Here is a 14,751-nt window from a genome sequence, read left to right as displayed (position 1 = left end):
AGAGCCTCAGTGAGACAGTTAGTCACTACACAGGTAACACATTCAGGCACACTTATGAGCACTGGGGCCCTGGGTTACCAGGGTCCCAGTGACACATACAACTAAAACAACATATATACAGTGAAAAATGGGGGTAACATGCCAGGCAAGATGGTACTTTCCTACACAACCCCACCCCCAAACGAAGGACAATAAGACTAGCCATGACCTGATGAGTCTTCATTGTCTAAGTGGAAATATCTGGAGAGTCCATCTGCATTGGAGTGGCTACTCCCAGGTCTATGTTCCACTGTATAGTCCATTCCTTTAGGAAAGTACCATCTTGCCTGGTATGTTACCCCCAATTTTCACTGTATATATGTTGTTTTAGTTGTATGTGTCACTGGGACCCTGGTAACCCAGGGCCCCAGTGCTCATAAGTGTGCCTGAATGTGTTACCTGTGTAGTGACTAACTGTCTCACTGACGCTCTGCTAACCAGAACCTCAGTGGTTATGCTCTCTCATTTCTTTCCAAATTGTCACTGACAGGCTAGTGACCATTTTTACCAATTTACATTGGCTTACTGGAACACCCTTATAATTCCCTAGTATATGGTACTGAGGTACCCAGGGTATTGGGGTTCCAGGAGATCCCTATGGGCTGCAGCATTTCTTTTGCCACCCATAGGGAGCTCTGACAATTCTTACACAGGCCTGCCACTGCAGCCTGAGTGAAATAACGTCCACGTTATTTCACAGCCATTTTACACTGCACTTAAGTAACTTATAAGTCACCTATATGTCTAACCTTTACCTGGTAAAGGTTAGGTGCAAAGTTACTTAGTGTGAGGGCACCCTGGCACTAGCCAAGGTGCCCCCACATTGTTCAGAGCCAATTCCCTGAACTTTGTGAGTGCGGGGACACCATTACACGCGTGCACTACATATAGGTCACTACCTATATGTAGCTTCACAATGGTAACTCCGAATATGGCCATGTAACATGTCTATGATCATGGAATTGCCCCCTCTATGCCATCCTGGCATAGTTGGCACAATCCCATGATCCCAGTGGTCTGTAGCACAGACCCTGGTACTGCCAAACTGCCCTTCCTGGGGTTTCACTGCAGCTGCTGCTGCTGCCAACCCCTCAGACAGGAAGCTGCCCTCCTGGGGTCCAGCCAGGCCTGGCCCAGGATGGCAGAACAAAGAACTTCCTCTGAGAGAGGGTGTGACACCCTCTCCCTTTGGAAAATGGTGTGAAGGCAGGGGAGGAGTAGCCTCCCCCAGCCTCTGGAAATGCTTTGTTGGGCACAGAGGTGCCCAATTCTGCATAAGCCAGTCTACACCGGTTCAGGGGACCCCTTAGCCCTGCTCTGGCGCAAAATTGGACAAAGGAAAGGGGAGTGACCACTCCCCTGACCTGCACCTCCCCTGGGAGGTGTCCAGAGCTCCTCCAGTGTGCTCCAGACCTCTGCCATCTTGGAAACAGAGGTGCTGCTGGCACACTGGACTGCTCTGAGTGGCCAGTGCCACCAGGTGACGTCAGAGACTCCTGCTGATAGGCTCCTTCAGGTGTTAGTAGCCTATCCTCTCTCCTAGGTAGCCAAACCCTCTTTTCTGGCTATTTAGGGTCTCTGTCTCTGGGGAAACTTCAGATAACGAATGCAAGAGCTCATCCGAGTTCCTTTGCATCTCTCTCTTCACCTTCTGATAAGGAATCGACTGCTGACCGCGCTGGAAGCCTGCAAACCTGCAACATAGTAGCAAAGACGACTACTGCAACTCTGTAACGCTGATCCTGCCGCCTTCTCGACTGTTTTCCTGCTTGTGCATGCTGTGGGGGTAGTCTGCGTCCTCTCTGCACCAGAAGCTCCGAAGAAATCTCCTGTGGGTCGACGGAATCTTCCCCCTGCAACCGCAGGCACCAAAAAGCTGCATTACCGGTCCCTTGGGTCTCCTCTCAGCACGACGAGCGAGGTCCCTCGAATCCAGCAACTCTGTCCAAGTGACCCCCACAGTCCAGTGACTCTTCAGTCCAAGTTTGGTGGAGGTAAGTCCTTGCCTCACCTCGCTGGGCTGCATTGTTGGGAACCGCGACTTTGCAGCTACTCCGGCCCCTGTGCACTTCCGGCGGAAATCCTTTGTGCACAGCCAAGCCTGGGTCCACGGCACTCTAACCTGCATTGCACGACTTTCTAAGTTGGTCTCCGGCGACGTGGGACTCCTTTGTGCAACTTCGGCGAGCACCATTTCACGCATCCTCGTAGTGCCTGTTTCTGGCACTTCTCCGGGTGCTACCTGCTTCAGTGAGGGCTCTTTGTCTTGCTCGACGTCCCCTCTCTCTTCAGGTCCAATTTGCGACCTCCTGATCCCTCCTGGGCCCCAGCAGCCTCCAAAAACCCTAAATGCACGATTTGCGACTAGCAAGGCTTCTTGGCGTCCTTTTGGCGGGAAAAAACTTTTGCACGACTCTCCAAGGCGAGATGGATCCGTCCACCAAAGGGGAAGTCTCTAGCCCTTTTCATTCCTGCAAAAACCTCAGCTTCTTCTGTCCAGTAGAAGCTACTTTGCACCCGCAGCTGGCATTTCCTGGGCATCTGCCCATCTCCGACTTGCTTGTGACTTTTGGACTTGGTCCCCTTGTTCCACAGGTACCCTAGATTGGAAATCCACAGTTGTTGCATTGCTGGTTGGTGTCTTTCCTGCATTATTCCTCTAACACGACTTCTTTGTCCTTAGGGGAACTTTAGTGCACTTTGCACTCACTTTTCAGGGTCTTGGGGAGGGTTATTTTGCTAACTCTCACTATTTTCTAATAGTCCCAGCGACCCTCTACAAGGTCACATAGGTTTGGGGTCCATTCGTGGTTCGCATTCCACTTTTGGAGTATATGGTTTGTGTTGCCCCTATCCCTATGTTTCCCCATTGCATCCTATTGTAACTATACATTGCTTGCACTGTTTTCTAAGACTATACTGCAGATTTTTGCTATTGTGTATATATATCTTGTGTATATTTCCTATCCTCTCACTGAGGGTACACTCTAAGATACCTTGGCATATTGTCATAAAAATAAAGTACCTTTATTTTTAGTATAACTGTGTATTGTGTTTTCTTATGATATTGTGCATTTGACACTAGGTGGTACTGTAGTAGCTTCACACGTCTCCTAGTTCAGCCTAAGCTGCTCTGCTAAGCTACCATTATCTATCAGCCTAAGCTGCTAGACACCCTATACACTAATAAGGGATAACTGGGCCTGGTGCAAGGTGCAAGTACCCCTTGGTACTCACTACAAGCCAGTCCAGCCTCCTACATTGGTTGTGCAGTGGTGGGATAAGTGCTTTGACACTACTTACCACTCTTGTCATTGAACTTTTCATAAGAGAAAAATATACAAAACAAGGTCAGTGTATATACACATAGCCAAAAAGTTTTGCATTTCCTCTTTTCGCTCCTTTCTAAGTGCTGAAAAGTACTTCTAACTTTCTAAAAAGTTCTAAAACGTTTTAAAAGTTTTTTTTCTCTGTCTTTCTAAAAGCTCTGACAAACTTTTTATCTTTTACTATCACTTTAACTCTCTCTAAAAATGTCTGGCACAGGCCAAAATGTTGATCTGTCCAAACTTGCATATGACAACCTTAGCTGGAAAAGAGCAAGGAGTCTCTGTATAGAGAGAGGTTTGAGTGTAGGGAAGAATCCTTCCTTGGAACTGTTACTTAACATGCTTAGAGAACAGGATAAGGCCATAGGTGCCTCATCTGTTGAAAAAGTACCTAATAGTTCTCAATCTGATTCAGGGACTCCCCCAGGAAAAGATTCAGGAAAGAAACTTCCTAGCCTGCCCATTACTAGACAGTCTAGCATAGTTGGTAATGATGATGAGCCACACCATACAAATAGTGTTGTCTCACATCATAGCAAAAGCATTTATTCTCACCATACTGGTAGTAATGTTTCAGTTAACCAAGCTGTTAGGGTGGCTTCTGTAAGGGACAGGTCTCCTTCTGTTCATTCCCATCATACCTCTGTATCTAGGAATGTCCCTCCCACCAACCCTGAGGACAGAATGTTAGAGAGGGAACTCAATAAGTTGAGGGTGGAACAAACCAGACTGAAGCTTAAAAAGCAACAGCTGGATTTGGATAGACAGTCTTTTGAACTAGAGAAGGAAAGACAGAAGTTGGGTTTAGAAACCCATGGTGGCAGCAGCAGTATTCCCCATAGTCATCCTGCAAAATAGCATGATTCCAGGAATCTGCACAAGATAGTTCCCCCTTATAAGGAGGGGGATGACATTAACAAGTGGTTTGCTGCACTTGAGAGGGCCTGTGTTGTACAGGATGTCCCTCAAAGGCAGTGGGCTGCTATCCTATGGCTATCATTTAGTGGAAAAGGTAGGGATAGGCTCCTTACTGTGAAAGAAAATGATGCTAATAATTTCCAAGTTCTTAAGAATGCACTCCTGGATGGTTATGGCTTAACCACTGAACAGTACAGGATAAAGTTCAGAGAGACCAAAAAGGAGTCTTCACAAGACTGGGTTGATTTCATTGACCATTCAGTGAAGGCCTTGGAGGGGTGGTTACATGGCAGTAAAGTTACTGATTATGACAGCCTGTATAACTTAATCCTAAGAGAGCATATTCTTAATAATTGTGTGTCTGATTTGTTGCACCAGTACTTGGTGGACTCTGATCTGACCTCTCCCCAAGAATTGGGAAAGAAGGCAGACAAATGGGTCAGAACAAGAGTGAACAGAAAAGTTCATACAGGGGGTGACAAAGATGGCAACAAAAAGAAGGATGGTAAGTCTTCAGACAAGGGTGGGGACAAATCTAAAAATGAGTCTTCATCAGGCCCACAAAAACACTCTGGTGGGGGTGGTGGGTCCAAATCCTCCTTTAATCAGAACAAGGAAAAGAAACCATGGTGCTATTTATGTAAAATAAAAGGCCATTGGACAACAGATCCCAGTTGTCCAAAGAAAGGCACCACTGCTCCTACCACTACAACCCCTACTGCTACACCTAGTGTCCCTACTAATAGCAGTGGTGGTGGGAGCAAACCTACTAATAGCCAATCCAAGGGAGTAGCTGGGCTCACTTTTGGTAATTTAGTTGGGGTTGGCCTTGTTAGGGAGGCCACAGAGGCTGTGTTAGTCTCTGAGGGGGCTATTGATTTAGCCACCTTAGTTGCTTGTCCCCTTAATATGGATAAGTACAAGCAGCTACCCCTAATAAATGGTATTGAGGTTCAGGCCTACAGGGACACTGGTGCCAGTGTGACTATGGTCATAGAGAAACTGGTCCACCCTGAACAACACCTACTTGGTCACCAGTACCAAGTAACCGATGCTCACAACAAAACACTTAGCCACCCCATGGCTGTTGTAAATCTCAACTGGGGGGGGGGGTTACTGGTCCAAAGAAAGTTGTGGTAGCTTCAGATTTACCTGTAGACTGTCTATTAGGGAATGATTTGGAGACATCAGCTTGGTCAGATGTGGAGTTGGAGGCCCATGCAGCAATGCTGGGCATCCCAGGGCATATTTTTGCTTTGACAAGGGCTCAGGCCAAAAAGCAAAAAGGACAGGGAAGCTTGGATCCTGGAACAATGGACCAAGTGCTCCCTAAAGCTAGGGCTAGTAGAAGCAAACCACTTCCTACTATCCCTCCCTCTACAGTGGATTCAACTTCTGAGGAAGAAGAATTCCCTCCCTGTGCAGAACCTACACCAGAGGAGCTGGAAGCAGACACTGCTGAGCTTTTGGGTGAAGGGGGGCCTGCCAGAGAGGAGCTGAGTGTGGCACAGCAAACCTGTCCCACATTAGAGGGTCTCAGACAGCAAGCTGTCAAACAGGCTAATGGGGATGTCAGTGACTCTCACAGAGTTTACTGGGAGGACAACCTCTTGTACACTGAGCATAGGGATCCTAAACCTGGAGCTGCCAGGAGATTAGTGATTCCTCAGGAGTACAGAAAGTTCCTCCTAACACTGGCACATGACATTCCCTTAGCTGGGCATCTAGGACAAATGAAAACTTGGGACAGGCTTGTTCCCCTGTTTCATTGGCCTAGAATGTCTGAGGACACAAAGGAATTTTGTAAGTCCTGTGAAACCTGTCAAGCCAGTGGCAAGACAGGTGGCACCCCAAAGGCACCCCTTATTCCACTGCCTGTGGTTGGGGTTCCCTTTGAAAGGGTAGGGGTTGACATAGTTGAACCCTTGACCCTCCTACTGCTTCAGGCAATAGATTTATCTTGGTGGTAGTGGACCATGCCACAAGATATCCTGAAGCTATTCCTTTAAGGACCACTACAGCACCTGCAGTGGCAAAGGCCCTCCTGGGAATATTTATCAGGGTGGGCTTCCCAAAGGAAGTGGTATCAGACAGAGGAAGTAATTTCATGTCTGCATACTTAAAGGCCATGTGGAAGGAGTGTGGTGTAACGTACAAGTTCACGACACCCTATCATCCACAAACAAATGGACTGGTGGAGAGATTTAATAAAACTCTCAAAGGCATGATTATGGGTCTCCCTGAAAAACTCCGCAGGAGATGGGATATCTTTCTACCATGCCTCCTTTTTGCCTACAGGGAGGTACCCCAGAAAGGAGTGGGCTTCAGCCCCTTTGAACTTCTTTTTGGACACCCTGTTAGGGGTCCACTCACACTTGTAAAGGAGGGTTGGGAACAACCTTTAAAAGCTCCTAAGCAGGATATTGTAGACTATGTACTTGGCCTCAGATCAAGGATGGCTGAGTACATGAAAAAGGCCAGTAAAAACCTTCAGGCCAGCCAAGAGCTCCAGAAGCAATGGCATGATCAGAAGGCTGTTTTGGTTCAGTACCAACCAGAGCAGAAAGTGTGGGTCTTGGAGCCTGTGGCCCCAAGAGCACTGCAAGATAAATGGAGTGGTCCCCACACAATTGTTGAAAAGAAGGGAGAAGTCACCTATTTAGTTGACTTAGGCACTGCCAGGAGTCCCATTAGGGTGCTCCATGTCAACCGCCTGAAACCCTACTATGACAGGGCTGATCTCACCCTGCTCATGGCAACTGATGAGGGACAGGAAGAAGACAGTGATCCTCTACCTGATCTCTTCTCTTCCACAGAACAAGATGCTCTTGTGGAAGGTGTAGTTTTGGCTGATTGTCTTACTGCTGAGCAGAAAGATAATTGCATAAATCTCCTAGATCAATTCTCTGAACTCTTCTCTACTGTGCCAGGTACCACTTCTTGGTGTGAGCACACTATAGATACTGGAGACAGTTTACCTGTCAAAAGTAAGATCTATAGGCAGCCTGACCATGTCAGGGACTGCATAAAGCAAGAGGTCCAGAAAATGTTAGAACTAGGAGTAGTTGAGCACTCTGACAGTCCATGGGCTTCTCCTGTGGTACTGGTACCAAAACCCCATTCCAAAGATGGAAAGAAGGAAATGCGGTTTTGTGTAGACTATAGAGGTCTCAACTTGGTAACCAAAACTTATGCTCACCCTATACCCAGGGCAGATGAGCTCATAGATACACTGGCATCTGCCAAGTATCTAAGCACTTTTGATTTGACTGCAGGGTATTGGCAGATCAAATTATCAGAAGATGCTAAACCTAAGACTGCATTTTCTACCATTGGAGGACATTACCAGTTTACTGTAATGCCTTTTGGTTTGAAAAATGCACCTGCCACTTTTCAGAGGTTGGTGAACACAGTCCTGCAAGGGCTGGAAGCTTTCAGTGCAGCATATTTGGACGATATAGCTGTCTTTAGCTCCAGCTGGGATGATCACCTGGTCCACCTATGGAAAGTTTTGGAGGCCCTGCAAAAGGCAGGCCTCACTATCAAGGCTTCAAAGTGCCAGATAGGGCAGGGTAAGGTGGTTTATCTGGGACACCTTGTTGGTGGGGAACAGATTGCACCACTACAGGGGAAAATCCAAACAATTATTGATTGGGTTCCCCCTACCACTCAGACTCAGGTGAGAGCCTTCCTAGGCCTCACTGGGTATTACAGGAGGTTCATTAAGAACTATGGCTCCATTGCAGCCCCTCTTAATGACCTCACATCCAAGAAAATGCCTAAAAAGGTATTATGGACAGCAAACTGTCAGAAAGCTTTTGAGGAGCTGAAGCAGGCCATGTGCTCTGCACCTGTCCTGAAAAGCCCTTGTTACTCTAAACAATTCTATGTCCAAACTGATGCATCTGAATTAGGAGTAGGGGCAGTCCTGTCACAACTTAATTCTGAGGGCCAGGATCAACCTGTTGCTTTTATTAGTAGAAGGTTGACCCCTAGAGAAAAGCGTTGGTCTGCCATTGAGAGGGAGGCCTTTGCTGTGGTCTGGGCTCTGAAGAAGTTGAGGCCATACCTGTTTGGCACTCACTTCATTGTTCAGACAGACCACAAACCTCTACTTTGGCTAAAACAAATGAAAGGTGAAAATCCTAAATTGTTGAGGTGGTCCATATCCCTACAGGGAATGGACTATACAGTGGAACATAGACCTGGGAGTAGCCACTCCAATGCAGATGGACTCTCCAGATATTTCCACTTAGACAATGAAGACTCATCAGGTCATGGCTAGTCTTATTGTCCTTCGTTTGGGGGGGGGTTGTGTAGGAAAGTACCATCTTGCCTGGCATGTTACCCCCAATTTTCACTGTATATATGTTGTTTTAGTTGTATGTGTCACTGGGACCCTGGTAACCCAGGGCCCCAGTGCTCATAAGTGTGCCTGAATGTGTTACCTGTGTAGTGACTAACTGTCTCACTGAGGCTCTGCTAACCAGAACCTCAGTGGTTATGCTCTCTCATTTCTTTCCAAATTGTCACTGACAGGCTAGTGACCATTTTTACCAATTTACATTGGCTTACTGGAACACCCTTATAATTCCCTAGTATATGGTACTGAGGTACCCAGGGTATTGGGGTTCCAGGAGATCCCTATGGGCTGCAGCATTTCTTTTGCCACCCATAGGGAGCTCTGACAATTTTTACACAGGCCTGCCACTGCAGCCTGAGTGAAATAACGTCCATGTTATTTCACAGCCATTTTACACTGCACTTAAGTAACTTATAAGTCACCTATATGTCTAACCTTTACCTGGTAAAGGTTAGGTGCAAAGTTACTTAGTGTGAGGGCACCCTGGCACTAGCCAAGGTGCCCCCACATTGTTCATAGCCAATTCCCTGAACTTTGTGAGTGCGGGGACACCATTACACGCGTGCACTACATATAGGTCACTACCTATATGTAGCTTCACAATGGTAACTCCGAATATGGCCATGTAACATGTCTATGATCATGGAATTGCCCCCTCTATGCCATCCTGGCATAGTTGGCACAATCCCATGATCCCAGTGGTCTGTAGCACAGACCCTGGTACTGCCAAACTGCCCTTCCTGGGGTTTCACTGCAGCTGCTGCTGCTGCCAACCCCTCAGACAGGCAGCTGCCCTCCTGGGGTCCAGCCAGGCCTGGCCCAGGATGGCAGAACAAAGAACTTCCTCTGAGAGAGGGTGTGACACCCTCTCCCTTTGGAAAATGGTGTGAAGGCAGGGGAGGAGTAGCCTCCCCCAGCCTCTGGAAATGCTTTGTTGGGCACAGAGGTGCCCAATTCTGCATAAGCCAGTCTACACCGGTTGAGGGGACCCCTTAGCCCTGCTCTGGCGCGAAACTGGACAAAGGAAAGGGGAGTGACCACTCCCCTGACCTGCACCTCCCCTGGGAGGTGTCCAGAGCTCCTCCAGTGTGCTCCAGACCTCTGCCATCTTGGAAACAGAGGTGCTGCTGGCATACTGGACTGCTCTGAGTGGCCAGTGCCACCAGGTGACGTCAGAGACTCCTGCTGATAGGCTCCTTCAGGTGTTAGTAGCCTATCCTCTCTCCTAGGTAGCCAAATCCTCTTTTCTGGCTATTTAGGGTCTCTGTCTCTGGGGAAACTTCAGATAACGAATGCAAGAGCTCATCCGAGTTCCTCTGCATCTCTCTCTTCACCTTCTGATAAGGAATCGACTGCTGACCGCGCTGGAAGCCTGCAAACCTGCAACATAGTAGCAAAGACGACTACTGCAACTCTGTAACGCTGATCCTGCCGCCTTCTCGACTGTTTTCCTGCTTGTGCATGCTGTGGGGGTAGTCTGCCTCCTCTCTGCACCAGAAGCTCCGAAGAAATCTCCCGTGGGTCGACGGAATCTTCCCCCTGCAACCGCAGGCACCAAAAAGCTGCATTACCGGTCCCTTGGGTCTCCTCTCAGCACAACGAGCGAGGTCCCTCGAATCCAGCAACTCTGTCCAAGTGACCCCCACAGTCCAGTGACTCTTCAGTCCAAGTTTGGTGGAGGTAAGTCCTTGCCTCACCTCGCTGGGCTGCATTGCTGGGAACCGCGACTTTGCAGCTACTCCGGCCCCTGTGCACTTCCGGCAGAAATCCTTTGTGCACAGCCAAGCCTGGGTCCACGGCACTCTAACCTGCATTGCACGACTTTCTAAGTTGGTCTCCGGCGACGTGGGACTCCTTTGTGCAACTTCGGCAAGCACCGTTTCACGCATCCTCGTAGTGCCTGTTTCTGGCACTTCTCCGGGGGCTACCTGCTTCAATGAGGGCTCTTTGTCTTGCTCTACGTCCCCTCTCTCTTCAGGTCCAATTTGCGACCTCCTGGTCCCTCCTGGGCCCCAGCAGCGTCCAAAAACGCCAAATGCACGATTTGCGACTAGCAAGGCTTGTTGGCTTCCTTTCGGCAGGAAAACACTTCTGCACGACTCTCCAAAGCAATAGGGATTCGTCCACCAAAGGGAAAGTCTCTAGCCCTTTTCGTTCTTGCAGAAACCTCAGCTTCTTCTGTCCAGTAGAAGCTTCTTTGCACCCGCAGCTGGCATTTCCTGGGCATCTGCCCATCTCCGACTTGCTTGTGACTTTTGGACTTGGTCCCCTTGTTCCACAGGTACCCTAGATTGGAAATCCACAGTTGTTGCATTGCTGGTTGGTATCTTTCCTGCATTATTCCTCTAACACGACTTCTTTGTCCTTAGGGGAACTTTAGTGCACTTTGCACTCACTTTTCAGGGTCTTGGGGAGGGTTATTTTGCTAACTCTCTAATAGTCCCAGCGACCCTCTACAAGGTCACATAGGTTTGGGGTCCATTCGTGGTTCACATTCCACTTCTGGAGTATATGGTTTGTGTTGCCCCTATGTGTCTCCATTGCATCCTATTGTAACTATACATTGTTTGCACTGTTTTCTAAGACTATACTGCATATTTTTGCTATTGTGTATATATATCTTGTGTATATTTCCTATCCTCTCACTGAGGGTACACTCTAAGATACTTTGGCATATTGTCATAAAAATAAAGTACCTTTATTTTTAGTATAACTGTGTATTGTGTTTTCTTATGATATTGTGCATATGACACTAGGTGGTACTGTAGTAGCTTCACACATCTCCTAGTTCAGCCTAAGCTGCTCTGCTAAGCTACCATTATCTATCAGCCTAAGCTGCTAGACACCCTATACACTAATAAGGGATAACTGGGCCTGGTGCAAGGTGCAAGTACCCCTTGGTACTCACTACAAGCCAGTCCAGCCTCCTACAATTCCCTGTAGGGATATGGACCACCTCAACAATTTAGGATTTTCACCTTTCATTTGTTTTAGCCTAAGTAGAGGTTTGTGGTCTGTCTGAACAATGAAGTGAATGCCAAACAGGTATGGCCTCAACTTCTTCAGAGCCCAGACCACAGCAAAGGCCTCCCTCTCTATGGCAGACCAACGCTTTTCTCTAGGGGTCAACCTCCTACTAATAAAAGCAACAGGTTGATCCTGGCCCTCAGAATTAAGTTGTGATAGGACTGCCCCTACTCCTAATTCAGATGCATCAGTTTGGACATAGAATTTTTTAGAGTAACAAGGGCTTTTCAGGACAGGTGCAGAGCACATGGCCTGCTTCAGCTCCTCAAAAGCTTTCTGACAGTTTGCTGTCCATAATACCTTTTTAGGCATTTTCTTGGATGTGAGGTCATTAAGAGGGGCTGCAATGGAGCCATAGTTCTTAATGAACCTCCTGTAATACCCAGTGAGGCCTAGGAAGGCTCTCACCTGAGTCTGAGGGGTAGGGGGAACCCAATCAATAATTGTTTGGATTTTCCCCTGAAGTGGTGCAATCTGTTCCCCACCAACAAGGTGTCCCAGATAAACCACCTTACCCTGCCCTATCTGGCACTTTGAAGCCTTGATAGTGAGGCCTGCCTTTTGCAGGGCCTCCAAAACTTTCCATAGGTGGACCAGGTGATCATCCCAGCTGGAGCTAAAGACAGCTATATCGTCCGAATATGCTGCACTGAAAGCTTCCAGCCCTTGCAGGACTGTGTTCACCAACCTTTGAAAAGTGGCAGGTGCATTTTTCAAACCAAAAGGCATTACAGTAAACTGGTAATGGCCTCCAATGGTTGAAAATGCAGTTTTAGGTTTAGCATCTTCTGACAATTTGATCTGCCAATACCCTGCAGTCAAATCAAAAGTGCTTAGATACTTGGCAGATGCCAGTGTATCTATGAGCTCATCTGCCCTGGGTATAGGGTGAGCATCAGTTTTGGTTACCAAGTTGAGACCTCTATAGTCTACACAAAACCGCATTTCCTTCTTTCCATCTTTGGAATGGGGTTTTGGTACAAGTACCACAGGAGAAGCCCATGGACTTTCAGAGTGCTCAACCACTCCTAGTTCTAACATTTTCTGCACCTCTTGCTTTATGCAGTCCCTGACATGGTCAGGCTGCCTATAGATCTTACTTTTGACAGGTAAACTGTCTCCAGTATCTATAGTGTGCTCACACCAAGAAGTGGTACCTGGCACAGTAGAGAAGAGTTCAGAGAATTGATCTAGGAGATTTATGCAATGGTCTTTCTGCTCAGTAGTAAGACAATCAGCCAAAACTACACCTTCCACAAGAGCATCTTGTTCTGTGGAAGAGAAGAGATCAGGTAGAGGATCACTGTCTTCTTCCTGTCCCTCATCAGTTGCCATGAGCAGGGTGAGATCAGCCCTGTCATAGTAGGGTTTCAGGCGGTTTACATGGAGTACCCTAAGGGGACTCCTAGCAGTGCCTAAGTCAACTAAATAGGTGACTTCACCCTTTTTCTCAACAATTGTGTGGGGACCACTCCATTTATCTTGGAGTGCTCTTGGGGCCACAGGCTCCAAGACCCACACTTTCTGCCCTGGTTGGTACTGAACCAAAACCGCCTTCTGATCATGCCATTGCTTCTGGAGCTCTTGGCTGGCCTGAAGGTTTTTGCTGGCCTTTTTCATGTACTCAGCCATCCTTGATCTGAGGCCAAGTACATAATCCACAATATCCTGCTTAGGAGCTTTTAAAGGTTGTTCCCAACCCTCCTTTACAAGTGTGAGTGGACCCCTAACAGGGTGTCCAAAAAGAAGTTCAAAGGGGCTGAAGCCCACTCCTTTCTGGGGTACCTCCATGTAGGCAAAAAGGAGGCATGGTAGAAGGATATCCCATCTCCTGCGGAGTTTTTCAGGGAGACCCATAATCATGCCTTTGAGAGTTTTATTAAATCTCTCCACCAGTCCATTTGTTTGTGGATGATAGGGTGTTGTGAACTTGTAAGTTACACCACACTCCTTCCACATGGCCTTTAAGTATGCAGACATGAAATTGCTTCCCCTGTCTGATACTACTTCCTTTGGGAAGCCCACCCTGGAAAATATTCCCAGGAGGGCCTTTGCCACTGCAGGAGCTGTAGTGGTCCTTAAAGGAATAGCTTCAGGTTATCTTGTAGCATGGTCTAATACCACCAAGATGAATCTATTGCCTGAAGCAGTAGGAGGGTCAAGGGGGCCAACTATGTCAACCCCTACCCTTTCAAAGGGAACCCCAACCACAGGCAGTAGAATAAGGGGTGCCTTTGGGGTGCCACCTGTCTTGCCACTGGCTTGACAGGTTTCACAGGACTTACAAAATTCCTTTGTGTCCTCAGACATTCTAGGCCAATGAAACAGGGGAACAAACCTGTCCCAAGTTTTCATTTGTCCTAGATGCCCACCTAGGGGAATGTCATGTGCCAGGGTTAGGAGGAACTTTCTGTACTCCTGAGGAATCACTAATCTCCTGGCAGCTCCAGGTTTAGGATCCCTATGTTCAGTGTACAAGAGGTTGTCCTCCCAGTAAACTCTGTGAGAGTCACTGACATCCCCATTAGCCTGTTTGACAGCTTGCTGTCTCAGACCCTCTAATGTGGGACAGGTTTGCTGTGCCACACTCAGCTCCTCTCTGGCAGGCCCCCCTTCACCCAAAAGCTCAGCAGTATCTGCTTCAAGCTCCTCTGGTGTAGGTTCTGCACAGGGAGGGAATTCTTCTTCCTCTGAGGTAGAATCCACTGTAGAGGGAGGGATAGTAAGAAGTGGTTTGCTTCTACTAGCCCTAGCTTTAGGGAGCACTTGGTCCATTGTTCCAGGATCCAAGCTTCCCTGTCCTTTTTGCTTTTTGGCCTGAGCCCTTGTTAAAGCAAAAATATGCCCTGGGATGCCCAGCATTGCTGCATGGACCTCCAACTCCACATCTGACCAAGCTGATGTCTCCAAATCATTTCCTAGTAGACAGTCTACAGGTAAATCTGTGGCTACCACAACTTTCTTTGGACCAGTAACCCCCCCCCAGTTGAGATTAACAACAGCCATGGGGTGGCTAAGTGTGTTGTTGTGAGCATCGGTTACTTGGTACTGGTGACCAAGTAGGTGTTGTTCAGG

The sequence above is a fragment of the Pleurodeles waltl genome, chromosome 10 (assembly GCF_031143425.1).
Source record: "Pleurodeles waltl isolate 20211129_DDA chromosome 10, aPleWal1.hap1.20221129, whole genome shotgun sequence".
Classification (NCBI taxonomy): Eukaryota; Metazoa; Chordata; class Amphibia; order Caudata; family Salamandridae; genus Pleurodeles; species Pleurodeles waltl.
The sequence above is the reverse complement of the archived record's forward strand: the minus strand, read 5'-3'. Positions refer to the sequence as shown.